Here is a 26181-nt window from a genome sequence, read left to right on the forward strand (position 1 = left end):
ATATCAGAAAAATCGGATGCTATTCTGATGATGATTTTTTTTTCCGCACCCATGGAATGTGTGAGCCTCCTCTGAGACTCAGAAAAAAAATAGTTCCTGTGAACAGCCCTATTGAATAACATGGGTCAGTGTGCTGTCCTATTAAAAATCGGATAGCACTTGTCTGATTGATATACTCGCTAGAAGAAAATGACTCTATAAGCCATCATTGACTTTTTTTTAACCCTCTTTTAATAAACACTTCTTTAACATTCAGCGTAATATCTGCCGGACGATGCAGAAACCTTACTGTCTACTGATGACGTCGCAATACTCATCATAAAACCATATAATAACAATATCACAATAAAAGCATAGCCAGCATCCAGTACACAGGCTGGACACTGCTTCTGCATGCTATTGACTGGACATTGAAGCTGGAGATAACGTATCCTGCCTTTACCACAGGACGGTTATGAAAAATTAATTCCCTAGTGCTACGTTTAGAATATTATATTGCTGCAGCGTGCAATTTCCATAACCATAATGCAGCACAGCAGATTTATGTTCACAACCTCTGTATTAATTTGGTGTCAGATTTCTGTACATGTGCAAAAGAATAGCCACCATCCACATGATAGCATATCCTGGACTTGAGTTGGGAGCTCAGCAAAGTGATGGGTTAAAAGAAAAGCAAAAAAAAAAAAAATAGTAACCATGTCAATGATATGTACTGTATATCCACTCCCTCCTGGTTTAGGCAGGTTAACCCCCCTGTTTTGCAGGATACTATCCCTTTAAGCAAAGCTCTAGAGACTAGTACAGGGATCATGTGATTACTGATTGATTGCAACACTGTTAGAAGCTAGTAAAAAGCAGCAATAGCAGAGTAAGCAGAGGTGCAGGCAGAGGTGCAGGCAGGAGAGGAATGTGTGCATTTTGGATGCCACCCTACACTGCAGTGTGTACTGGACTGGGGGAGACACTGCAGCACCTCTTCAAGGGCAGCAGGAGGGATGCTCTGCGCTGGGGATAATGCACAGAATGCAGGCTGCTGAGGATGAGCTGCTGGATTCTCCTACAGACATGGTAAGTAGTGAATGGTGGGGATGTCAGAGCTGCTGCATGTGTCCGTGCAGACCATCAGTGAGGTGCACACCTTACATGACAAGCCATCTTTTGTCTTTCCCTGTAACAGATGTGCCCTGTCCATAGCAATAATGTCACCCCATCCACTGTGCATTAGGCTCATGTCAATGACAGACTCACATTAATGTTCTGCATTGTAAATAGTCATACTTCATAGTAAACACTCCTAAATAAAAGCCAATGTAGAGGGATAAGGAGAGGAGCAGGCAGGTAAAGTGGCCCCTGCTGACTGCATAGGACACATGTGCGAACCATGAGATAATATAGTCACGTATATATATATAGCTAGTGATAGCAGTGAGGTGGCAGAATGTGACAAGATAAGTCATGTCCTCACTTCTGTTTATGGGGACTAGAAGCCACGCTAGGGTCAATGACATCACCACAACCTGTATACGCTACCCATGCAAAGCAGCAACATAGGGAGACGATGGATCTACAACCAGGATATAGAGGAGATTTCTAATATATATATATATTATATATTCCTATTTGTAATTCTTGACATTCATTCCCATTAGTACACAACAGACACGGCTTTGTGCCTTATTGTTCTTTGTGTTAAACGTCCTTTGGCTTTTGTGTGTAGTGTAGAAATCGCAGCCAGATATCAATGGATAATGACAAGTTTCATGGCGATATTGCAGATAGGAAGGGGCATTGTCTCCCAATTATCTGCAATGTCATTTGTGTTGTTGTGTTATAGACCTGAAGGAAATAACACCTGCATCAATTCAGGCAGATAGGTAAAAAATGTCATTTCTGCGCACAATATCCCTCCTGTAGGACAAATAAACTATTTAATGGGAACTATTAGGCTACATTCCCATGGTGAGTTTTTTACGCTACATATTTTTCAAAAGATGCAAGAAACCTATTTTACCTAATGGGTGCAGAAAATCTGCAACATCAAAAACTCACCTTACGCTCATTGTGGGAACATAACCTTAATCTGCCGGGAGTATGATGATTTTTGGATTGTTATCTACAATCCTACTCTGTAGATACAGATTACACGGTCAAGATGTAACAAGTCTAATTTAGCCATCCACTCCCTTGTAATAATCTGTAAAGAGGATCAGTTATTATAGTATTATGGATATTCCAGGTATTCTGGGGTAAAATAGTATGACATAGACTGTATTCATTACAGAGGGATTTTTGTATTAAATTCAGCCTTTCAGGCAATCAGAATGACTACACACAGACACCTTTCTCAGCAGCACTGAAGATACAGAATTTCCCTGAGCCTCAATCACAGTATTGTGCATACGTCATTCAATCATAATTACACTTGTGTAACATATACTTTTCTAGAAGTAAAACAGGAACAGCCTATTGACGAATTCGTCTTGGTGGTCAGATAGTAATTAGCATCTAGCAGTAGACAAGCACTCACAAACCTTGAAGACCAAGAGCACTTTGATTGGATGCTTAAACCTCAGTAAAAATGGGAAAGTTAATAAGTGTAGAATTATATAGCGGAATGCTGATAAAACATGTGAATTGGCAGGAATGGTGTGCATTTCTGGACTGATAGTGCTAATTGGTGAGAATTATCTGGAGGGTGCAGGCGGCAAAGTTACAGGCATCAGCTTCTGCCTTAGTGCTTGCCTACAAGAATGTTCTTAACTGCACAAATATTGTTGTATTCATTTCATTTTACATCTGTCTTGTATGTTTCTGCCTTACCTTCCTCTTAATTCCAGACCTGAGTGTCACTTTAATTCATCCATTCTGCCTCATCTCCTCTGACCCGTCTGTTACCTTCTCTTTTTGACAGTCCTTTATGTAACAGAGCTGTCTATGATTAAACTGGGCAATCGATTTCAGTGGAGAACCTCAGTGACTTTGATTATTGTTGCGTTGTTATGGGATTCATTTGTTTCTAAGTGCTGTATAGACTTTTCTTCTAGACTATAGATGCCATGATTGATGAGGTGGTCTCCAGCAGAATGGTTATGTGTAGTCAAAGATCTTACATTGAAACATTTTCCGTGACTGAGGCTTCACTCGCGCAGCATGTGCCCATGGTATCTAATTTAGGTCAGGGCATTCCTACACTTTCTCTGAAGTTATCAACAGAGAAATCCCATGCAACCACTCTGTATTTTAATAGCTACTTCACGCTCTTCTTTTCTTCCTAACCATCTCCCAGCCTCTCCTTGTAGAGGTCCCAAGTAAGCCTGTAGACCTTTTTCCACTCTGACAGAAGCAGTCTTTAGCCAACTGCCCTCCTCCTACTCACTACTTGTGACCACAAGATGCATCCAGTTGTTCATATTAAACTCCAAAGCCAGTCCAATTTGGTTGGAACCACTTTTTTATCTGCCACGAGTGATCTTTGACCTCATCTAGCCTGTGGCAACCATACATGATCTACATCAGAGCCCATTGCCCACATGAAACAACAATTTGTTGTAATAGGTAAATACAAGATACAGAATAAACTCTACAGAGTGGTTAACTGGCCACCATACTGTCTGGCATAGTTCACAATTCGCGCAAGGTGTCAAGTTACCTAAGGGCCAATACACATATTACCAGAAGGACCAGCATGAACATTACATAATTCAAAATGGCCAGTTAGTTCACTGGTCCAATGCAACAATATATAGTTTAAAGACAGCCTTCTTGTAAGCCAGTGTCTGTGGAAATGCTACCGGGGCATAACTTTTAGAGTTGATTTCTCTTGATAAGTATAACAGTTCTTATTGACTTGTTATTTCAGCAGTCCTGATTTTAAAGTTTACATAGGAAGGATATTTAGTAGGGAATAAAGGATTATCTGAATTTGTCAGCTTTTCCCAAAACATTTAATTTGTGGCAAATAAGTTTATAATGATGCACAACACTGCAATTCCCTAATTGACCAGGGAATAAGTGTAAAACACTCTAAGATCTTTTAGAAGTTTATTGAACCCATTTTGAGCCCTTTAACCCGTTCACCCGCTCCCTGGGTCATTTTTTCATTTTCATTTTTTGATACCCTTCTTCCAAGAGCCATTGGACCTTTTCTTATTTTTATATTTATTATTTATTGTTATAGCGCTATTTATTCCATGGCGCTTTACATGTAAGGAGGGGTATACATAATAAAAACAAGTACAATAGTCTTAAACAATACAAGTCATAACTGGTACAGGAGGAGAGAGGACCCTGCCCGCGAAGGCTCACAATCTACAAGGGATGGGTGAGAATACAGTAGGCGAGGATAGAGCTGGTCATGCAGCGGTTTGGTCGATCGGTGGTTACTGCAGGTTGTAGGCTTGTCAGAAGAGGTGGGTCTTCAGGCTCTTTTTGAAGGTTTCGATGGTAGGCGAGAGTCTGATGTGTTGTGGTAGAGGGTTCCAGAGTAGGGGTGATACGCGAGAGAAATCTTGTATACGATTGTGGGAAGAGGAGATAAGAGGGGAGTAGAGAAGGAGATCTTGTGAGGATCGGAGGTTGCGTGTAGGAAAGTACCGGGAGACGAGGTCACAGATGTAAGGAGGAGACAGGTTGTGGATGGCTTTGTATGTCATGGTTAGGGTTTTGTACTGGAGTCTCTGGGCAATGGGGAGCCAGTGAAGGGATTGACAGAGGGGAGAGGCCGGGGAATAGCGGAGGAACAGGTGGATTAGTTGGGCATCAGATTTTAGAATAGATTGGAGGGGTGCAAGAGTGTTAGAGGGGAGGCCACAGAGCAGGAGGTTGCAGTAGTCAAGGCGAGAGATGATGAGGGCATGGACTAGGGTTTTGCAGATTCTTGGTTAAGGAATGTACGGATTCGTGAAATATTTTTGAGTTGAAGTCGGCAGGAAGTGGAAAGGGCTTGGATATGTGGTTTGAAGGAGAGATCAGCATCAAGGATTACTCCGAGGCATCGAGCTTGTGGGACTGGGGAGAGTGGGCAGCCATTTACTGTAATGGATAGGTTCGTTGGGGGGGATGCGTGAGATGGGAGAAAGATGATGAATTCTGTTTTGTCCATGTTAAGTTTCAGAAATCTAGCAGAGAAGAAGGATGAAATAGCGGATAGACATTGAGGGATTCTGGTTAGTAGGGAGGTGATATCTGGTCCAGAGATGTAGATCTGTGTGTCATCAGCAAAGAGGTGATACTGAAATCCATGAGATTCTATGAGTTGTCCCAGGCCAAAGGTGTAAATGGAGAAGAGCAGGGGCCCTAGGACTGAACCTTGTGGGACTCCGACAGATAGAGGGCGAGGTGAGGAGGTGGTGTGTGAGTGGGAGACACTGAATGTCCGGTCTGTTAGGTATGATGAGATCCAGGATAGGGCCAAGTCTGTGATGCCAAGGGATGAGAGGATCTGTAATAATAGGGAATGGTCCACTGTGTCAAAGGCAGCTGACAGGTCGAGGAGGACAGAATAGTGTCACTTGCTCTTGGTGGTTAAGAAGTCATTGGTGACCTTAGTTAGGGCAGTTTCAGTGGAATAGTGTGACCGGAAGCCAGATTGTAAGCGGTCAAAGAGGGAGCAAGAAGAGAGACGGGAGGACAGTTTAAGGTAGACGTGTTGTTCCAGTAGTTTGGAGGCATAGGGGAGAAGTGATATAGGGCGATAGCTAGATACAGAGGATGGGTCAAGGGAAGGCTTTTTGAGGATAGGTGTGATGGAGGCATGTTTAAAGCTTGAGTGGAAAACACCAGTTGTTAATGATAGGTTGAAGAGATGGGTTAGGGTTGGGATGAAGACTGTGGTGAGGTTTGGGATGAGGTGGGATGGGAGCGGGTCTAGTGCACAGGTGGTGAGATGCGATCTTGAGAGTAGAGTGGAGAGTTGATCTTCTGTAATGGTGGAGAAGTTGGTTTTGGAGGTGGAGGGCTGGGAAATCGGGAGGAAGGGCTCTGGGGGTTGTTGACCAAAACTGTCTCTGATGTTATCAGTCTTCTGCTTGAAAAATATTTCCATCAATATGGCCGCATGAGGGCTTGTTTTTTGTGGAACGATTTGGACTTTTGAATGCCTCATTGATTTTACTATATGGTGTACTGAAAAAATTCAAGTAATGCCATATTGTAAAAAAATTTGCAGTTCTACAATTGTTTTTTATTTATCATGTTCACTATATGTTAAAATTGACTGGGAAATAAGATTCCCCAAGTATGAGTACACATACCAAACATTGTATAGATTATTTTTATTTTAGTGGTGAAAACAAATTCCAAAATTTGTACGAAAAAAAGTTTTTGGTCTTGTTGCCATTTTTCAAGACCCGTAACGTTTAATTTTTTTTGATATCTGGGTGATGGCTTATTTTTTACACCCTGAGCTGAGGTTTTTTAATACCATTTTAGGGTAGATACAATGATTTTATTGCCTCTAATTGCATTGTTGCAGCTCCTAAACACACATAATTCTGGTGTTTTTATTTTTTTGTTATGCTGTTTACCAGTAAAATTAATTTATTTCATATTTTAAATGATTGGACATTTCTGATCACAGTGATATCAAATATGTGTATGTTTTGTTTTGTTTTATTTTCTAATGATGGTAATTTAAACTTTTGTGAGTTTTCTCTTAATAGTTTTAAACTTTTTTTTTTTTTTACTTTATTTTAACCCCTTCACCCCCAAGGGTGGTTTGCACGTTAATGACCGGGCCAATTTTTACAATTCTGACCACTGTCCCTTTATGAGGTTATAACTCTGGAACGCTTCAACGGATCTTGGCGATTCAGACAATGTTTTCTCATAACATATTGTACATCATGATAGTGGTAAAATTTCTTTGATATAACTTGCGTTTATTTGTGAAAAAAATGAATATTTGGCGAAAATTTTGAAAATTTCGCAATTTTCCAACTTTGAATTTTTATGCCCTTAAATCACAGACATATGTCATGCAAAATACTTAATAAGTAACATTTCCCACATGTCTACTTTACATCAGCACAATTTTGGAACCAAAATTTTTTTTTGTGACGGAGTTATAAGGGTTAAAAGTTGACCAGCAATTTCTCATTTTTACAACACCATTTTTTTTTAGGGACCACATCTCATTTGAAGTCATTTTGAGGGGTCTATATGATAGAAAATACCCAAGTGTGACACCATTCTAAAAACTGCACCCCTCAAGGTACTCAAAACCACTTTCAAAAAGTTTATTAACCCTTCAGGTGTTTCACAGGAATTTTTGGAATGTTTAAATAAAAATAAACATTTAACTTTTTTTCACACAAAATTTATTTCAGCTCCAATTTGTTTTATTTTACCAAGGGTAACAGGAGAAAATAGACCCCAAAATTTGTTGTACAATTTGTCCTGAGTACTCTGATACCCCATATGTGGGGGTAAACCACTGTTTGGGCGCATGGCAGAGCTCGGAAGGAAAGGAGCGCCATTTGCTTTTCAATGCAAAATTGACTGGAATTGAGATGGGACGCCATGTTGCATTTGGAGAGCCCCTGATGTGCCTAAACATTGAAACCCCCCACAAGTGACACCATTTTGGACAGTAGACCCCCTAAGGATCTTATCTAGATGTGTGGTGAGCACTTTGACCCAACAAGTGCTTCACAGAAGTTTATAATGCAGAGCCGTAAAAATAAAAAATCATTTTTTTTCACAAAAATTATCTTTTTGCCCCCAATTTTTTATTTTCCCAAGGGTAAGAGAAGAAATTGGACCCGAAAAATTGTTGTGCAATTTGTCCTGAGTACGCTGATACCCCATATGTGGGTGTAAACCATTGTTTGGGCGCAGGGCAGAGCTCGGAAGGGAAGGAGCGCCATTTGACTTTTCAATGCAAAATTGACTGGAATTGAGATGGGACGCCATGTTGCATTTGGAGAGCCCCTGATGTGCCTAAACATTGAAACCCTGTACAAGTGACACCATTTTGGAAAGTAGACCCCTTAAGGAACTTATCTAGATGTGTGTTGAGCACTTTGACCCAACAAGTGCTTCACAGAAGTTTATAATGCAGAGCCGTAAAAATAAAAAATCATATTTTTTCACAAAAATGATCTTTTCGCCCCCATTGTTTTATTTCCCCAAGGGTAAGAGAAGAAATTAAACCACAAAAGTTGTTGTGCAATTTGTCCTGAGTACGACGATACCCCATATGTGGGGGTAAACCACTGTTTGGGCGCATAGCAGAGCTCGGAAGGGAAGGAGCGCTATTTTACTTTTCAATGCAAAATTGACTGGAATTAAGATGGGATGCCATGTTGCGTTTGGAGAGCCCCTGATGTGCCTAAACATTAAAAACCCCCACAAGTGACACCATTTTGGAAAGTAGACCCCCTAAGGAACTTATCTAGATGTGTTTTGAGAGCTTTGAACCCCCAAGTGTTTCACTACAGTTTATAACGCAGAGCCGTGAAAATAAAAATTCTTTTTTTTTTCACAAAAATGATTTTTAGCCCCCAGTTTTGTATTTTCACAAGGGTATCAGGATAAATTGGACCCCAAAAGTTGTTGTCCAATTTGTCCTGAGTACGCTGATACCCCATATGTGGGGGGGAACCACTGTTTGGGCGCATGACAGAGCTCGGAAGGGAAGGAGCGCCATTTGGAATGCAGACTTAAATGGATTGGTCTGCAGGCGTCACGTTGCATTTGCAGAGCCCCTGATGTACCCAAGCAGTACAAACCCCCCACAAGTGACCCCATATCGGAAAATAGACCCCCCAAGTAACTTATCTAGATGTGTTGTGAGAACTTTGAACCCCCAAGTGTTTCACTACAGTTTACAACGCAGAGCCGTGAAAATAAAAAATCTTTTTTTTCCCACAAAACTTATTTTTTGGCCCCCAGTTTTGTATTTTCCCAAGGGTAGCAGGAGAACTTGGACCCCAAAAGATGATGTCCAATTTGTCCTGAGTACGCTGATACCCCATATGTTGGGGTAAACCCCTGTTTGGGCACACGGGAGAGCTCTGAAGGGAAGGAGCACTGTTTTCCTTTTTCAACGCAGAATTGGCTGGAATTCAGATCGGATGCCATGTCTCGTTTGGAGAGCCCCTGATGTGCCTAAACAGTGGAAACCCCCCAATTATAACTGAAACCCTAATCCAAACACACCCCTTACCCTAATCCCAACAGTAACCCTAACCACTCCTCTAACCCAGACACACCCAACCCTATTCCCAACCGTAAATGTAATCCAAACCCTAACCCTATCTTTAGCCCCAACCCTAACTGTAGCCCCAACCCTAGCCCCAACCCTAGCCCTAACCCTAGCAATAACCCTAGCCCTATCACTAGCCCTAACACTAGCCGTAACACTAGCCCTAACCCTAGCCCTAACCCTAGCCCCAACCCTAGCCCTAACCCTAGCCCTAACCCTAGCCCCAACCCTAGCCCCAACCCTAACCCTAGCCCTAACCCTTGCCCTAACCCTAACCCTAGCCCTAACTCTAGTCCTAACTCTAGTCCTAACTCTAGTCCTAACTCTAGCCCTAACCCTAATAGGAAAATGGAAATAAATACATTTTTTAATTTTTTTTATTTTTCCCTAACTAAGGGGGTGATGAAGGGGGGTTTGATTTACTTTTATAGCAGGTTTTTTAGCGGATTTTTATGATTGGCAGCCGTCACACACTGAAAGACGCTTTTCATTGCAAAAAATATTTTTTGCGTTACCACATTTTGAGAGCTGTAATTTTTCCATATTTGAGTCCACAGAGTCATGTGAGATCTTGTTTTTTGTGGGACGAGTTGACGTTTTTATTGGTAACATTTTCGGACACGTGACATTTTTTGATCGTTTTTTATTCCGATTTTTGTGAGGCAGAGTGATCAAAAACCAGCTATTCATGAATTTCTTTTGGGGGAGGCGTTTATACCGTTCCGCGTTTGGTAAAATTGATAAAGCAGTTTTATTCGTCGGGTCAGTACGATTACAGCGATATCTCATTTATATCATTTTTTTTATATTTTGGCGCTTTTATACGATAAAAACTATTTTATAGAAAAAATAATTATTTTGGTATCGCTTTATTCTCAGGACTATAACTTTTTAAATTTTTTGCTGATGATGCTGTATTGTGGCTCGTTTTTTGCGGGACAAGATGACGTTTTCAGCGGTACCATGGTTATTTATATCAGTCTTTTTGATCGCGTGTTATTCCACTTTTTGTTCGGCGGTATGATAATAAAGCGTTGTTTTTTGCCTCGTTTTTTTTTTTTTTTTCTTACGGTGTTTACTGAAGGGGTTAACTAGTGGGGCAGTTTTATAGGTTGGGTCGTTACGGACGCGGCGATACTAAATATGTGTACTTATATTGTTTTTTTTATTTTATTTAGCAAAAGAAATGTATTTATGGGAATAATATTTTTTTTTTTTCTTTATGTAGGATATTTTTTTTATTTATTTTTTTACACATGTGGGGAATTTTTTTTTTTACTTTTTTACTTTGTCCCAGGGGGGGACATCACAGATCATTGATCTGGCAGTGTGCACAGCACTCTGCCGGATCTGCGATCTGCTGTGCAGGGCTGCAGGCTTACCAAGTGTCTGCTCTGAGCAGGCACTCGGTAAGCCACCTCCCTCCCTGCAGGACCCGGATGCCGCGGCCATCTTGGATCCGGGACCTGCGGCGAGGAGGGAGGTAGGAGACCCTCGGAGCAACGCGATCACATCGCGTTGCTCCGGGGGTCTCAGGGAAGCCCGCAGGGAGCCCCCTCCCTGCGCGATGCTTCCCTATACCGCCGGTACACCGCGATCATGTTTGATCGCGGTGTGCCGGGGGTTAATGTGCCGGGGGCGGTCCGTGACTGCTCCTGGCACATAGTGCCGGATGTCAGCTGCGATATGCAGCTGACACCCGGCCGCGATCGGCCGCGCTCCCCCCATGAGCGCGGCCGATCGCGTATGACGTACTATCCCATCGGTGGTCATACGGGCCCACCCCACCTCGACGGGATAGTACGTCAGATGTCAGGAAGGGGTTAATAGTCCCCTTAGGAGACTAGAAGCTGCAGTCGTCGGGATCACCTGTGCTATAAACGAGCCGGTGTTCATAGGAGTATCGTAATGATAGGCATAAAGGTCTTCAGCAGATCACCTAGCTGTCTTGACAACCCATTGGCACCCCATGATTACGGTCCACATGATGGGAACATGAAATGACGTGTATCCCACAGGTGCATATTAAATCTCACTGTCAAAGATTAACAGCGGCATTTAATAAGTTAACAGCTTTGGGTGGAGCTCGGCTCCGTCCAGGGCTGTTAAATGCACATGACAGCTGATTAAATTGGCTGTCATGTGCAGGGGATCATGCGGTATCCATGTCGGAGCCCACATCTAAGTCAGGGATACAGTATTCCCCCTTGGCTTTTTACCCATTTTTTTACATTACAACCTGTGTTTAAATATTTTGTAATCCGATTTGTGTGTGATACATCAATTCAGCACTAAATAGTCTAAGTTGGGGTAGTGAGAAAAATATAGGCTTAAATTTATGAGATCGAATAACTAAAAATTGGCATGTGCATATGTATTCACCCCTTTTGCTATGAAGCCCCTAAAAATTTCTGGTGCAAGCAATTACCTTCATGCTTGGTGAAAAGAAGTCCACCTGTCTGCAATCTAAGTTACATAGTTATTAAAGGGAACCTGTCACCCCGTTTTTTGAAGATGAGCTAAAAATAGCGTTAAATAGGGGCAGAGCTGGGCGTTACATTAGTCTCTTTTGTGTGCCTTTATTACCTACCTATGCTGCCGAAATACCTTTGTAAAGTCGCCGTTTTCTGCCATCACTCACGCTGGTCTGGTCCTATGGGCGTGGTGACAGCGCTGTTTCTCCCCCAGAATCCTGCTCATCATTACGTTGGTGGCGTAGTGGTGTGCGCATGTCCAAAGAGAATATCCACTGCCCAGGAGATGAAAAACAGCGCGCTCTGCGCTATTCAGCCGTTTACCGGTGGGCGCGGCCATCTTTCCTGTGGCCGCGTGTGCGCAGATGGAGCGCTCTGCTGCCCGGGGCTTCAGGAAAATGGCCGCCGCAATCTCCATCTGCGCACGCGCGGAATCCCGCGGCCATTTTCCTGAAGCCCCGGGCAGCAGAGCGCTCCTTTACAAAGGTATTTCGGCAGCATAGGTAGGTAATAAAGGCACACAAAGACACTAATGTAAAGCCCAGCTCTGCCCCTATTTAACGCTATTTTTAGGTCATCTTCAAAAAACGGGGTGACAGGTTCCCTTTAAGGTTGAAGGAAGACTTTAAGTCCATCTAGTTCAACCCATAGCCTAACCTAACATGCATAAACATGTTGATCCAGAGGAAGGCAAAAAAAAACCATGTGGCAAAGAGTAAGCTCCACATTGGGGAAAAAAATTCCTTCCCGACTCCACATACGGCAATCAGACTAGTTCCCTGGATCAACGCCCTATCAAAGAATCTAATATATATACCCTGTAACATTATACTTTTCCAGGAAGGTATCCAGTCCCCTCTTAAATTTAAGTAATGAATCACTCATTACAACATCATACGGCAGAGAGTTCCATAGTCTCACTGCTCTTACAGTAAAGAATCCATGGTCTGTCAGTATATTGTAAGATGGTCGCCGGACAAGTCCTTGAGGGAAGATATGTGTCATTGCAACTATTAGATGCGGTGATGTGAGCCCAGAAGTATGCTCCAGCACATATAGTGCTGAGATAATTATTTGGGCCACTCCAGGGCTGGGTTTTATGAGCATTCATGAGACATGCGTGGGAATGACCGCTCACATATCCCCACCCCAGGGGTGTGGTTTGGTGTATAAGATGGAAGCCAATCGCCTCATTCAGTGTCTGTGGCTGGAGGTGTGGAGACCTCAATATTGTGTGTGTGTGTGTGTGTGTGTGTGTGTGTGTGTGTGTGTGTGTGTGTGTGTGTGTGTGTGTGTGTGTGCTAAAGACACTGACCTGAGCGGGCAGACCCCCTATATGGACTGTTTTATTTTTCTATTTGCTACTTTGTGATGGAAAAGGCTGTTCATTTGTTTTCCTATCCTGAGCAGTTTAAGCCGTTTGAATAAACTTGCTTGGACATTCCAGTGATACTGTTTTCTGTGCCTATCTCAACTGCAGCCAAGTGAGTACAGATCCCTACAATTGGTGTTGAATGCAGGCACGAATCCCAAGAGGCAGTGTGACTGCTGATACCACATGTCCTGGGTGAAAGTGGCTGCAGGAGGGAAATCTGACAACATTGAGGACCTGCTGAAACACCTGGTCCAAGCACAGCAGCAACAGCAGGAGTCCAACAGGCTGTTACAGCAGAGCCAGCAGGAGCAACATCAGCAGATGCAGCTTCTGGCAACCGCCATCCAGGGCAGGACGAGCGCCCCCAACCCCAAGTCCGGCTGATGACTCAAATGTCTGGAAGGTGGTAAGACGTGCTTTGCAGAAAATAACCCCCCGGAATGAAGTTGAGGCCTTCCTGATGGTGCTTGAAAGGGTCACCGAGAGGGAGAAACTCCTGCCAGAGCAGTGGGTAGCGGTACTGGCACCATACTTGATGGGGGAACTCCAGAAGGTGTACTATGACTTAACTTTGCAGGACACCAAAGAGTATGACAAGCTAAAAAGTGAGATTCTTGTGCGCTTGGGGGGTGTCAATGACTATCAAGGAACAGCGAGTTTACCGCTGGGTGTATCACCGAGACAAATCACCTCAAATGTTCGACCTGTTGCACCTGGTCCAGAAGTGGCTACAACCAGAGTCCTCTACTCCTGCGCAGATGGTGGAATGGGTGGTGATGGACGTTTTTGTTCACTCCCTGATGAGGCCCATACAGACTTGGGTTTCCCAGGGTGATCCCCAAAATGCTGATGGACTGGTCGAGAGATACCAGGGGATTGAAGGTTCCTTGGGAAGGCAGTCCACTCTATACTAGGGGTCCCATTAGGGGGCGGAGTCCCAAAAGGTGGTTGGGTGTCCAGGTCCAAAGGGGAGGGGGAGGTGGTGCCCAAGGTCCCTATGGGTGATGCTATTTGCTGGAGGTCCAGATCGCTCCTATGTAGCGGATTTACTGCATTGCTATGAGCGCTGACCACAGGGTGGCGCTCACAGCAATCTTGCATCAACAACCATAGAGGTCTTCAGGAGACCTCTGGTTGTTAAGACAAAGCACCGATGACCCCCGATCACGTGACGGGGGTTACCGTTGGATGCATTTCCGTCCAGATGCGCTTGTTAAATGCCGCTGTCACAGTTTGACAGCGGCATTTAACTAGTTAATAGCGGCAGGTGGATCACAATTCCACCTGCCGCTTTTGCGGGCACATGTAAGCTGTACAAAACAGCTGACATGTTCTGGCTTTACTGCGGTCTCACCACCGGAGCCCGCATCAAAGCATGGGATCTGCCATTAGACATACTATTCCATCCGATGGCAGAAAGGGGTTAATGGTGTTGCTCAAGAGCCTGGGTCTGACACTCAATACCTACATTTTGCCATGAATGGGGAGATGATATATCAGGTCACCAAGGTGAGAGGGGGATAATTGAGCAGTTACTGGTGCAAGGGCCATACCGATGCAGAGTCTCAGACATGGCCCATACACATGTGTTAGGTGGTCACCAAGGCATAGAGAACTCAGGAACGGATCCTCCAGAGGTTCTACTGGCCTGGTTGTCACTGTGATATTTTGAATTATTGTAGTTCCTGTCCCACCTGCTAGCTGACATCCCCAGTGGCCCATTTTCATAGCCCCTTGTGCCGTTGCCCATTATTGAGGTACTGTTTGATCGCATAGCCATGGATCTAGTAGGACCCCTGGTCAAGTCTGCCAGAGGACATCAATATATCCTAGACTATGCTACACGATACCCGGAGACCATTCCACTATGTAACTCCTCCACCAAGTGTGTTGCCTGAGAGTTGGTCCTTGTCTTCTCTAGAATAGGGTTGTTTGAAGAGATTCTGATGGACCAGGGGACCCCGTTAATGTCACAGGTGATGAAAGTTGTTCAAAACCCTGCAAATCACACAACTCCGGACCTCAGTCTACCATCCACAGACGGATGACTTGGTAGAAAGGTTCAATGTAACCTTGAAGGCCACGTAGAAAAAGACGGATGGGACTGTCTACTACCGTACCTTCTATTCAACATCCGAGAAGTATCGCAGGCCTCTACTGGGTTCTTCCCTTTTGAACTGTTGTATGGCCGACACCCTTGTGGACTCCTCGACATAGCAAAAGAGACATGGGAGGTGGAGTCTACACCGTACCAGAGTGTAATCGAGCATGTGGCCCAGATGCAAGAGAGAACTGCCAAGGTGATGCCCCTCATGAGAACACCTCCTCAAAGCACAAGAGGCACCGTAAAGGGTCTACATTAGGTTGGCAGGGGTGAGACACTTCAACCCTGGTGATCGAGTACTGGTGCTGGTACCCACAGTGAAGACCAAGTTCCTGGCCAAGTGGAAGGATCCCTATGAGGTAGTGGAGAAAGTTGGAGAGGTCAACTACAAAATCCACCATCCGGGGAGGCGGAACCCTAGCAGGTATATCACGTGAACCTAATCAAACCGTGGCAGGACAGAGAACCTGAGGAAGCTACTTGCCTGCTAGCCAAGTCCAATGATAGTACAGAGGATGTCAAGGCGGCAGACACCTTATCCGCCTCACAGAAGCAGCAGTGCTGGGAGTTGCTGCAAAGGAACAAAGACCTGTTCTCAGAACTTCCGGGATGTACGAATGTTATAGAGCATGAGGTCCTGAAGGAGCCTCAGGTCTGTTCAACATGAAGCCATAATGGATTCCCGGAAGCTCGTCGAGAGGTAATGTCGAAGGAGGTAAAGCAGATGCTGAGCCTGGGAGTTATTGAGGAGTCTAAGAGTGGCTGGTCCAGTCCATTAGTCTTTGTGCCAAAGCCAGGTGGGGATGGGCAGTTTTTCAAAGACTATAGGAAGCTGAATGAAGTCTAAGTACAATGCTTACACAATGCCCCAGGTCGATGAACTAATTGAGAGGCTAGGGCCGGCTCAGTACATTACTACCCTTGACCTCACAAAAGGGTATTGGCAAATTCCTATGTCCCAAGATGCCAAGGAGAAGACCGCCTTTTCAACACCAGATGGGTGCTTCCATTACATAAGGATGCCATTTGGGTTACAAGGCACTCCAGCTACATTCCAGAGAGCCATGGACCGGATCCTGGCCCCCCACAAAAGGTATGTGGCGCCCTACTTGGATGACATTGTTATCTTCAGCCAGGGTTGGGGAAGCCATCTGAGCAAAGTACAGGCCGTACTTCATGCACTACGGAAGGCAAGGTTTTCTATAAACCTGAAAAAATGTGTCTTAGCCCCTCCCCCAAAAAGCCCCAGATAAACAAAGTAGAGGCAATCCATTGAAGACCCTATTGCGCTTCTTGTCTCCTAGTTTTATCTCCACTATACCATGTGATGTGATAGCTGCAAGGCATTATGGGTACACCAACTCAGCTGTGCCCAAGGTCATGTGAGCCATTTTAGGCGATTCATGCAAAATGGAACCTTATAATATTCTAACTGGTTTCAGAGGATTCCTAAAAATGCTAAATTAATTTGATTTGTATTGAATCAGTTCTCTCATCTCTTATATAAAATACTAGCTGTACTACCCGGCTTCGCCCGGGTTTATAACTGCTGTTATCAAAATAGAATGTGCTAACAAAAATGTATTCTGCACACAAAAACCACAAAACAAATAGAAATGTAATTATTAAAAGGCAAAAACTAAGCTAATAGAAGCATTCCACAACATATTTCAACACCAGATATATTCCACACAGATTTAACTAAATTGGCCAAGTAATGTGAAGTAATCTTCTGCTACTTATTTGAGAGCCTTTTGATAAACAACATTCTTACATTTTTCCTTCAGGTGCAAAGACGAACAGATTTTTGACTGTTCCAACTCTTAAACCGGCCACATAAAGTTGACCATGAGAAAAGCATGGAAATTGTAAATCGATTCCAACTACTTTCAAGGACTGTCCCTGAGCCTTGTTGATGGACATAGCAAATGCCAGTAGAACCGGAAACTGGAGGCATTTAAAATCAAAAGGCAAATCAGATGGAATGAGAGGAATTGTTGGAATGAAAACATCTTCTCCTGTGGCACATCCTGTCAAAATGGTTGCCTCAATTACATGTGGAAACAGGGTCTTAATCAAGAGTCTTGTTCCATTACACAGCTTTGGTGGATCCAAATTTCTCAATAGCAGAATAGGTGCTCCAGGTTTTAGAAAGAGGTTGTGAGGAGGAAGTCCTTGTGGCTCCAAAGAATTGAGGAACTCAGTTGGATAAAATAATGCTTGAGCAGGGTCTATTACTGTATCTACTGACTTGTAGGTTGTGCACACACCTGGAAGGAGATTTAAAATTTGAAGATTGATCTTGTTGACGCTGTCATTTTTGGGAGTTAGAATAGCCCTTTCACACAGCCAGACAGAATTTTTGAAGTGGAGTTGAAAGTGTTTGGAAAAACCTTTGCTTTCAACTCCTCAATGGAAGTCACAATGCAACAAAAGTTGCTTGGGAAGGTGATCTGTCCAGTGGTTGAGTTTACTGGTGCCTTGCCATCTCCAATAGTCAACAGCTGGCTCGAAAACAGTCCAGCAGAAACATAGTCTGTCATGTAGACCCTCATGTTTGTGTTCAGTGACATTTTCTTTACTTTTCACCAAAGGTACGATGCTTTGAGAGAGGCATTGAGTTCGTCTGCAGGTGTTGATCTTAGATCAACAGGTAGTGTTTGGCGGTAGTCACCTGCCAAAACAACAACTACTCCTCTGTTGTGAATTTACCTTTTGGCTCCCTCTAGTGGCTACTAGTGATTTGACTCTGGGTATGTCATTCATCCCTTGTATGCTCACCTGGGTCGTTAGGTCAGGGGTGTCGCTATATAAGCTCCCTGGACCTTCAGTTCAATGCCTGGCAACGTTGATATCAGAGCTAATCTGTAGTGCTCTGGTCTGCTGATCCTGGTTCCTGCTTGATTAAGCTAAGTCTACTTTCTTGCTTTTTGCTATTTGTTTTTGTTTTGCATTTTTGTCCAGCTTGTATATAATCTGTATCCTAACCTTGCTGGAAGCTCTAGGGTGGCTGGTGTTCTCCCCCCGGGCCGTTAGACGGTTCGGGGGTTCTTGAATCTCCAGCGTGGATTTTTGATAGGGTTTTTGTTGACCATATAAGTTATCTTACTACATTCTGCTATTAGTAAGTGGGCCTCTCTTTGCTAAACCTAGTTCATCTCTGTGTTTGTCATTTCCTCTTACCTCACCGTTATTATTTGTGGGGGGCTTGTATCCTACTTTTGGGGTCTTTTCTCTGGAGGCAAGAGAGGTCTTTGTTTTCCTCTCCTAGGGGTAGTTAGCTCTCCGGCTGGCGCGAGACATCTAGCGACCAACGTAGGCATGTTCCCCGGCTACTTCTAGTGTTGGCGTTAGGAGTAGATATATGGTCAACCCAGTTACCACTGCCCTATGAGCTGGATTTTTGTACTTCGCAGACTTGCTGATATCTTTGAGACCCTCGCCATTGGGGTCATAACAGTTTGCCAGGCCCATTAAATGTTAAATGCATTGCAGAAGCGGGATTATAAGAAAGAAAGTTCTGAGTTTTTTTTTTTTCTCTCCCAGTTTTTTTTTTTTCTTTTCCCCTTTACCTCAGAGTGGCTTGTGATTGCTGCAGACATGAATGTCCAGACCTTGATTACAAGTGTGGACCAGCTTGCTGCTCGTGTGCAGGGCATACAAGATTATGTTATCAGAAATCCTATGTCAGAACCTAAGATACCGATTCCTGAACTGTTTTCCGGAGACCGATTTAAGTTTAGAAATTTCAGGAATAATTGTAAATTGTTTTTGTCCCTGAGACCCTGTTCCTCTGGAGACTCCGCTCAGCAAGTGAAAATTGTTATTTCTTTTTTACGGGGCGACCCTCAGGATTGGGCTTTCTCGCTGGCGCCAGGAGATCCGGCATTGGCTGATATTGATGCGTTTTTTCTGGCGCTCGGTTTGCTTTATGAGGAACCCAGTCTTGAGATTCAGGCAGAAAAAGCCTTGCTGGCTATGTCTCAGGGCCAGGACGAGGCTGAAGTGTATTGCCAAAAATTTCGAAAATGGTCCGTGCTGACTCAGTGGAACGAGTGTGCATTGGCTGCAAATTTTAGAAATGGCCTTTCTGAAGCCATTAAGAATGTGATGGTGGGTTTTCCCATTCCCACAGGTCTGAATGATTCCATGGCCCTGGCAATTCAAATTGACCGGCGGTTGCGGGAGCGTAAAACCGCAAATTCACCTATGGTGCTGTCTGAACAAATGCCTGATTTAATGCAATGTGATAGAAAAACCGCAAATTCACCTATGGTGCTGTCTGAACAAACGCCTGATTTAATGCAATGTGATAGAATCCTGACTAGAAATGAGCGGAAAATTCATAGACGCCAGAATGGCTTGTGTTACTACTGTGGTGATTCTACACATGTTATCTCAGCATGCTCTAAACGTCTTACTAAGGTTGTTAGTCCTGTCGCCATTGGTAATTTGCAACCTAAATTTATTCTATCTGTAACTTTGATTTGCTCACTGTCATCGTATCCTGTCATGGCGTTTGTAGACTCAGGTGCTGCCCTGAGTCTTATGGATCTGTCATTTGCCAAGCGCTGCGGTTTGGTTCTGGAGCCATTAGAAAATCCTATCCCTCTTAGGGGTATTGATGCTACGCCTTTGGCAAAAAATAAACCGCAGTTTTGGACACAGGTTACCATGTGCATGACTCCCGAACATCGGGAGGTGATACGTTTTCTGGTTCTGCATAAAATGCATGATTTGGTTGTTTTGGGTTTGCCATGGTTACAGACCCATAATCCAGTCTTGGACTGGAAGGCAATGTCAGTGTCAAGTTGGGGCTGCCATGGAATTCATGGAGATTCCCTGCCCTTGTCTATTGCTTCTTCTACGCCTTCGGAAGTTCCGGCGTATTTGTCTGATTATCAGGATGTCTTCAGCGAGTCTAAGTCCAGTGCACTGCCTCCTCATAGAGAATGTGACTGTGCAATAGATTTGATTCCTGGCAGTAAGTTTCCTAAGGGGAGACTGTTTAATTTGTCGGTACCTGAACATACCGCAATGCGTTCATATATCAAGGAGTCTCTTGAGAAGGGGCATATCCGTCCTTCTTCTTCCCCTCTTGGTGCGGGATTCTTTTTTGTGGCCAAAAAGGACGGATCTTTGAGGCCTTGTATTGACTATCGGCTTTTAAATAAGATCACTGTCAAATTTCAGTATCCTTTGTCGCTGTTGTCAGATTTGTTTGCCCGGATTAAAGGTGCCAAGTGGTTTACCAAGATAGACCTTCGTGGTGCGTACAACCTTGTGCGCATTAGGCAAGGCGATGAATGGAAAACCGCATTCAATACGCCCGAAGGTCATTTTGAGTACTTGGTGATGCCATTTGGGCTCTCTAATGCACCTTCAGTTTTTCAGTCCTTCATGCATGACATTTTCCGGAAGTATCTGGATAAATTTTTGATTGTTTATCTGGATGATATTCTGGTTTTTTCTGATGATTGGGACTCGCATGTGGAGCAGGTCAGGATGGTTTTTGAGATTTTGCGTGAAAATTCTTTGTTTGTAAAAGGCTCAAAGTGTCTTTTTGGTGTACAGAGGGTCCCCTTTTTGGGGTTCATTTTTTCCCCTTCTGCTGTGGAGATGGACCCAGTCAAGGTCCGAGCTATTCATGATTGGACTCAACCCTCGTCAGTTAAGAGTCTTCAGAAGTTCTTGGGTTTTGCTAACTTCTACCGTCATTTTATCGCAAATTTTTCTAGCGTTGTTAAACCGCTGACGGATATGACTAAGAAAGGCTCTGATGTAACTAACTGGGCTCCTGCTGCCGTGGAGGCTTTCCAGGAGTTGAAACGCCGGTTTACTTCGGCGCCTGTTTTGTGCCAGCCTGACGTCTCACTTCCCTTTCAGGTTGAGGTGGATGCTTCAGAGATTGGGGCAGGGGCCGTTTTGTCGCAGAGAGGCCCTGGTTGCTCCACTATGAGACCTTGTGCCTTTTTCTCTAGGAAGTTTTCGCCGGCAGAGCGAAATTATGATGTGGGCAATCGGGAGTTGTTGGCCATGAAGTGGGCATTTGAGGAGTGGCGTCATTGGCTCGAGGGTGCTAAGCATCGTGTGGTGGTCTTGACTGATCACAAAAATCTGATGTATCTCGAGTCTGCTAAACGCCTGAATCCTAGACAGGCCCGCTGGTCATTGTTTTTCTCCCGTTTTGACTTTGTGGTCTCGTATTTACCAGGTTCTAAGAATGTGAAGGCCGATGCTCTGTCTAGGAGCTTTGTGCCTGATGCTCCTGGAGTCGCTGAACCTGGGGGTATTCTTAAGGAAGGAATTATCGTGTCAGCTATTTCTCCAGATCTGCGACGTGTGTTACAGAGATTTCAGGCTGGTAGGCCTGACTCTTGTCCACCTGACAGATTGTTTGTGCCTGCTAAATGGACCAGCAGAGTCATTTCCGAGGTTCATTCCTCAGTGTTGGCAGGGCACCCGGGAATTTTTGGCACCAGAGATCTGGTGGCCAGGTCCTTTTGGTGGCCTTCCTTGTCAAGGGATGTGCGGTCATTTGTGCAGTCCTGTGGAACTTGTGCTCGAGCTAAACCTTGCTGTTCTCGTGCCAGCGGGTTGCTCTTGCCCTTGCCTGTCCCGAAGAGACCTTGGACACACATCTCTATGGATTTCATTTCTGATCTTCCGGTGTCTCAGGGCATGTCTGTCATCTGGGTGATATGTGATCGTTTCTCCAAGATGGTCCATTTGGTTCCTTTGCCTAAGCTGCCTTCCTCTTCTGATCTGGTTCCTGTGTTCTTCCAGAACGTGGTTCGTTTGCACGGCATTCCTGAGAATATTGTGTCGGACAGAGGATCCCAGTTTGTTTCCAGGTTCTGGCGATCCTTTTGTGGAAGGATGGGCATTGATTTGTCGTTTTCGTCCGCTTTCCATCCCCAGACTAACGGACAAACGGAGCGTACTAATCAGACTCTGGAGGCTTATTTGAGGTGTTTTGTCTCTTCTGATCAGGATGATTGGGTGACCTTCTTGCCGTTGGCTGAATTTGCCCTTAATAATCGGGCTAGTTCCGCCACCTTGGTTTCGCCATTTTTCTGCAACTCTGGTTTCCATCCTCGTTTTTCCTCGGGACATGTGGAGCCTTCTGACTGTCCTGGGGTGGATTCCGTGGTGGATAGGTTGCAGCAGATCTGGACTCATGTGGTGGACAACTTGAAGTTGTCACAGGAGAAGGCTCAGCGTTTTGCCAACCGCCGCCGCGGTGTGGGTCCCCGACTTCGCGTTGGGGATTTGGTATGGCTGTCTTCTCGATTTGTTCCTATGAAGGTCTCCTCTCCCAAATTTAAGCCTCGCTTCATTGGTCCTTACAAGATATTGGAAATCATTAATCCTGTATCCTTTCGCCTGGATCTTCCGGTGTCGTTTGCCATTCACAACGTATTTCATAGGTCCTTGTTACGGCGGTACGTTGTGCCTGTGGTTCCTTCTGCTGAGCCTCCTGCTCCGGTGTTGGTGGAGGGCGAGTTGGAGTACGTGGTGGAGAAGATCTTAGATTCTCGTCTCTCCAGGCGGAGGCTTCAGTACCTGGTCAAGTGGAAGGGCTATGGTCAGGAGGATAATTCCTGGGTGGTCGCCTCTGATGTGCATGCGGCCGATTTAGTTCGTGCCTTTCACGCCGCTCATCCTGATCGCCCTGGTGGTCTTGGTGAGGGTTCGGTGACCCCTCACTAAGGGGGGGGTACTGTTGTGAATTTACCTTTTGGCTCCCTCTAGTGGCTACTAGTGATTTGACTCTGGGTATGTCATTCATCCCTTGTATGCTCACCTGGGTCGTTAGGTCAGGGGTGTCGCTATATAAGCTCCCTGGACCTTCAGTTCAATGCCTGGCAACGTTGATATCAGAGCTAATCTGTAGTGCTCTGGTCTGCTGATCCTGGTTCCTGCTTGATTAAGCTAAGTCTACTTTCTTGCTTTTTGCTATTTGTTTTTGTTTTGCATTTTTGTCCAGCTTGTATATAATCTGTATCCTAACCTTGCTGGAAGCTCTAGGGTGGCTGGTGTTCTCCCCCCGGGCCGTTAGACGGTTCGGGGGTTCTTGAATCTCCAGCGTGGATTTTTGATAGGGTTTTTGTTGACCATATAAGTTATCTTACTACATTCTGCTATTAGTAAGTGGGCCTCTCTTTGCTAAACCTAGTTCATCTCTGTGTTTGTCATTTCCTCTTACCTCACCGTTATTATTTGTGGGGGGCTTGTATCCTACTTTTGGGGTCTTTTCTCTGGAGGCAAGAGAGGTCTTTGTTTTCCTCTTCTAGGGGTAGTTAGCTCTCCGGCTGGCGCGAGACATCTAGCGACCAACGTAGGCATGTTCCCCGGCTACTTCTAGTGTTGGTGTTAGGAGTAGATATATGGTCAACCCAGTTACCACTGCCCTATGAGCTGGATTTTTGTACTTCGCAGACTTGCTGATATCTTTGAGACCCTCGCCATTGGGGTAATAACACTCCTCCCTGTTATGATCCTAGTGGTAGAGGATCTCTGGTATTCCGGCTAAGTCTACAAAAACATAGGAACTGCTCTAGGGAGGTGGAAACTGGGCTAACCGCATAACTGATCCTAACACACAACTAGAAGTAGCCGGTGAACGTGCCTACGTTGTTTCTAGACGTCTCGAGCCAGCCGGAGAACTGACTACCCCTAGAGGGAAAATAAGACCTCACTTGCCTCCAGAGAAATTAACCCCAAAGATATAGAAAGCCCCCAACAAATAATAACGGTGAGGCAAGAGGAAAACACAAACGTAGAGATGAACTAGATTCAGCAAAGTGAGGCCCACTAATCTAGATAGGCAGAAAATAGAAAGTGAACTATGCGGTCAGCAGAAAACCCTGCAAAAACATCCACGCTGAATATTCAAGAACCCCCACACCGACTGACGGTGTGAGGGGAGAATATCAGCACCCTAGAGCTTCCAGCGAGCTAGAAAATCACATTTTGAGCAAGCTGGACAAAAAACACTGATAATGCAAATGATCCAAAGTATGCAAACAGGACTTAGCTTTTCTTGCATGAGACAGATGGCAAGGAATCAGGAGGAGACCAAATTGGACTGAATACATCGATACCAGGCAAGAGACTGAGTCCTAAGGAGGACTAAATAGGGAACACCCACAGCTTAATGAAACAGCTGAAGCCCAGGCCTGCAGAAGACATGACTCATACAATACCATTAGTGACCACAAGAGGGAGCCCAGAAACACAGTTCACAACAGTACCCCCCCCTTGAGTAGGGGTCACCGAACCCTCACCAAGACCCCCAGGGCGATCAGGATGAGCAGCGTGAAAGGCATGAACCAAATCAGCCACATGAACATCAGAGGCGACAACCCAGGAATTATCCTCCTGACCATAGCCCTTCCACTTAACCAAATACTGAAGTCTACGTCTAGAGATACGAGAATCCAAGATCTTCTCCACTACGTACTCCAACTCGCCCTCAACCAAAACCGGGGTAGGAGGCTCAACAGCAGGAACCACAGGCACCACGTACCGCCGCAACAAGGACCTATGGAACACATTATGAATAGCAAATGACGCTGGAAGGTCCAAACAAAAAGACACCGGGTTAAGGATTTCCAAAATCTTATAAGGACCGATAAAGCGAGGCTTGAACTTAGGAGCAGTGTTGAGCGATACCGTCCGATACTTGAAAGTATCGGTATCGGAAAGTATCGGCCGATACCGGCAAAATATCGGATCCAATCCGATACCGATACCCGATACCAATACAAGTCAATGGGACTCATGTATCGGACGGTATCCCTGATGGTTCCCAGGGTCTGAAGGAGAGGAAACTCTCCTTCAGGCCCTGGGAACCATATAAATGTGTAAAAGAAAGAATTAAAATAAAAAATATCGCTATACTCACCTCTCCGACGCAGCCGGGACTTCAGCGAGGGAACCGGCAGCGTTGTTTGTTTAAAATTCGCGCTTTTACTTGGTTACGTGAATTCCCGGCTTGTGATTGGTCAGGGCGGCCATGTTGCCGGGACGCGGACCAATCACAGCAAGCCGTGACGAAATTACGTCACGGCTTACTGTGATTGGTCCGCGTCCCGGCAACATGGCGCCGTGACCAATCATAAGCCGGGACGTCACTGGAGGCTGGACACGCGCGCTTTTTAAAAAGTGCGCAAGTCCAGCCTCCCGTGACGTCACGGCTTGTGATTGGTTAATGGCGTCCATGTTGCCGGGACGCGGACCAATCACAGCAAGCCATGACGTAATTTCGTCACGGCTTACTGTGATTGGTCCGCGTCCCGGCAACATGGCGCCGTGACCAATCATAAGCCGGGACGTCACTGGAGGCTGGACACGCGCGCTTTTTAAAAAAGTGCGCAAGTCCAGCCTCCCGTGACGTCACGGCTTGTGATTGGTTAATGGCGGCCATGTTGCCGGGACGCGGACCAATCACAGCAAGCCGTGACGTAATTTCGTCACGGCTTGCTGTGATTGGTCCGCATCCCGGCAACATGGCCGCCCTGACCAATCACAAGCCGGGAATTCACGTAACCAAGTAAAAGCGCAAATTTTAAACAAACAACGCTGCCGGTTCCTTCGCTGAGGTCCAGGCTGCGTCGGAGAGGTGAGTATAGCGATATTTTTTATTTTAATTCTTTATTTTACACATTTTTACATTAATGTTGTTTCGATACCGATACCCGATATCACAAAAATATCGGATCTCGGTATCGGAAATTCCGATACAGCAAGTATCGGCCGATACCCGATACTTGCAGCATCGGAATGCTCAACACTACTTAGGAGAAGAGACCTTCAAAGGAACATGCCGAGAAGACAACCAAACCAAATCCCCAACACGAAGTCGGGGACCCACACCGCGGCGGCGGTTGGCAAAACGCTGAGCCTTCTCCTGTGACAATTTCAAATTGTCCACCACATGGCTCCATATCTGCTGCAACCTATCCACCACAGAATCAACCCCAGGACAGTCAGAAGGTTCAACCTGACCCGAGGAAAA

At 45.0% G+C, this 26181-nt stretch overlaps 1 protein-coding gene across 1 annotated transcript in view; it reads left to right on the plus strand.

Annotated features, from left to right (window-relative positions):
- The first annotated feature begins 810 nt into the window (after positions 1-810).
- The window catches only part of ADORA1 (adenosine A1 receptor), a 294258-nt gene continuing 268887 nt past the window's right edge, over positions 811-26181 (plus strand). Inside the window, exon 1 of the mRNA XM_077294871.1 lies at positions 811-1068. The gene's annotated coding sequence lies outside the window, so the exon portion shown is untranslated. The remainder of the gene's footprint in view (positions 1069-26181) is intronic.

This window comes from Ranitomeya variabilis, chromosome 3, assembly GCF_051348905.1.
Source record: "Ranitomeya variabilis isolate aRanVar5 chromosome 3, aRanVar5.hap1, whole genome shotgun sequence".
Lineage (NCBI taxonomy): Eukaryota > Metazoa > Chordata > Amphibia > Anura > Dendrobatidae > Ranitomeya > Ranitomeya variabilis.